This window comes from Myotis brandtii, unplaced genomic scaffold (assembly GCF_000412655.1).
Source record: "Myotis brandtii unplaced genomic scaffold, ASM41265v1 scaffold237, whole genome shotgun sequence".
NCBI lineage: Eukaryota > Metazoa > Chordata > Mammalia > Chiroptera > Vespertilionidae > Myotis > Myotis brandtii.
The window spans coordinates 6,800,486-6,803,568 of NW_005358943.1; positions in this window are offsets into that span (position 1 = coordinate 6,800,486).

Consider the following 3,083-nt stretch of genomic DNA (forward strand, 5'->3'; position numbering starts at 1 on the left):
CACCTTTCTCCCAGACAGACTGCTGGAAGAGGCCACTGTTCCTTTGATGAGCCCTCCCACCTCCAGGCAGCTACCATATCTGAGACTCCATCAATCTGGCTCACATTATTTGCTCCACCTGGGTGATTCCGTAAAGCTGTCTCACTCAATTTTCAGGTCCACTCAAGCTGTTTTCAGTGAATTTTTCTTTTTTTTAAATACAAATAACCTATCTTGGCTAAAGCTTCAGATTTTCATAAAATCTCTCAAACAAGCATCATGTGGCCTCATCATGCCCCATGCCTCTTTTTTTTAAAATATATATTTTATTGATTTTTTACAGAGAGGAAGAGAGAGGGATAGAGAGTTAGAAACATAGATGAGAGAGAAACATCGATCAGCTGCCTCCTGCACACCTCTTACTGGGGATGTGCCTGCAACCAACGTCCATGCCCTTGACCGGAATCAAACCTGGGACCTTTCAGTCCACAGGCCGAAGCTCTATCCACTAAGCCAAACTGGTTAGGGCATGCCCCATGCCTTTTGCTAAATGACCCCACACCTGGCACTAACAGCTGAACTTAGTTTGTGGCTTGGCAGGACACCTCAAGCCACACAAGTAATAATCATCTACAGATTGCATTGTAGCTCATGCCAGGTGGCTCCTGGAAGTACACAGGCAGTGACTGACCTTGTCCTGTACCTCAAGAGTTCCCAGAGCCAGAGCACCCAGTGGACAGGTTCAGACCACATTGAAACACCACCACTAAACCACTTCCACAAGTGACACACTCAAGGGGTAGTCTCAGCAGGTACCAGAGTCCTACTGAAATATGTCCTGCTCTACGGGGTGAGCCCCAGCACTGCTGACCCTCAACAGGGGTCTGTGGTCACAGCCAGTCCTTGCACCTAATTGGCCTAGAGATAAATCCCTCTTATTGACATGCCAACAACAATCAAGGCTCAACTAAATAGGAGGGTGTACATAGTGCACACAGGGGATGCTCTGGAGTGCCCAGATTGGATAATCAAGGAGGCTGGCCACTGGACCCTGTAGGACGCCTACTACACAAGGCCATTCTACCAAACCAGGGAGACACAGCAGCTCTACTTAGCACATAAAAACAAACACAGCCAATAGGAGGAAACAAAGAAACATGTCCCAAATGAAAGAACAGGAAAACACTGCAGAAAAAGAACTAAACAAAAGGGAGATTAACAATCTACTGGATGCAGTGTTCAAAACAATGGTTATAAGGATGCTCAATAAACTTAGGGAAAGAGTAGATGAACTTAGTAAGAACTTAAAAAAAAAGAGATAAGAAGTCTAAAAATGGAGATAGAATACATAAAAAGAATCAGAAATAAGTACATTAGCTTCAATGAATAATGTATTACAGGAAATCCACAGTAGAGTAGATAAAGCTGAAAATCAAATCAGCAATATGAAATATAAGGAAGCAAATAATACCCAATCAAAATAGCACAAAAATAATTTTTAAAAAATGAGGATAGTGTAAGAAGCTTCTGGGACAACTTCAAGCATACCAACATTTGCATCGTGGGGGTGCCAGAAGGAGAAGAGAGAGAGCAAGAAATTGAAAACCTATTAGAAAAATAATGATGGAAAATTTCCCTAACCTGGTAAAAGAAATAGACATACAGTTCAGGAAGCACAGAGAGCCTCAAACAAGGTACATTCAAATTAAAGGGCAAAAGGTTAAATGCAAAGAGATAATCTTAAAAACAGCAAGAGGAAAGCAGTTAATTACCCACAAGCGAGATCCCATAAGACTCTCAGCTGATTTCTCACCAGAAACTTTGCAGGCCAGAAGGGATAGGCAAGAAATATACCAAGGGATGAAAAGCAAGGACCTGCAACCAAGATTACTCTACCAAGGAAGCAAAGCTATCATTTAGAATGGAAAGACAGATAAAGAGCTTCCCAAAAAGGAAAAGCCGAAGGAGTTCATCACCACCAAACCAATATTATATGAAATGTTAGAGGCTCTTCTTTAAGAAGAAGAAAAAAATATATAAAAAATATGAACAATAAAATGGCAATAAATACATATCTATCAATAATTGAAACTTAATAAATAAGCAGAACAGAAACAAACTTATTGATGGTTGCCAGAAGAAAGGGGTGTTGGGTGATGGGTGAAAAAGGTGAAGGGATTAAGAAGCACAAATTGGTTGTTACAGAATAGTCATGAAGATGTAAAGCGCATCACAGGGAATATAGACAATAATATTCTAATAATTATATGTGGTGTCAGATGGGTGTGAGATTGATTGGGATGATCACTTAGTAAGTTATGTAATGTCTAAACACTGAGGTATATACCTGAAACAAACATAATAATGTATGTCAATTATAATTGAAAAATCAAAAAATGATTTTAAAAATTATCTGATGGTGAGTCTTAATTTTTGAGATTCAATTGTGATTCATTGGTATCTATGTCCATTGCTATTCAAATTGTGTACTATCTTGATTAATACAGCTTTGTAGCAAGCTTTGAAATGAGAAACGGTTCTTTAAAAAAATTCTTTTGGCTATTAAGAGTGTTGCATGTCCACAAACATTTTAGGAATAGTTTTCACTTTCTGCAAAAGAGCTTTCTGGGATTTGATAGTGATTGCATTGAATATGCAGATCATCTCTTCATTTAAAGTCTCCCCTCTTACCGGGTTTTTAGCTCAATCGTCCTTCTTCCTTACTCAGCTCTGTGATGCATTTAAAATACAATTTTGACAATTTATTCCCCTTTCCTTGGTTGTTGTAGGAAGAAATCTTGTCTTTTTCTACTGCTACATTATACTCCTAGGTGGAAGTTTTCCCAGGTTAACTTTGAAGTATCAAATAACCCGGTCTAATGACTACCAGTTCTTGGTGACTGGTGTCTGTACCAGACGAGCATAATTGAAAGCACTCTACACAAATAGTATATGTACTCCTCACAAAGACCCACCCAAAAAGCTTACCATGGTTATCTGATTTTTATTGATGGTTACACTGAGGCAGAGAGTAGTTTTTAAAAAGAGTCCAAGATCAGAGATATACAAAGCAGAGAATCTGTTTTTATTTATTTATTTATTTA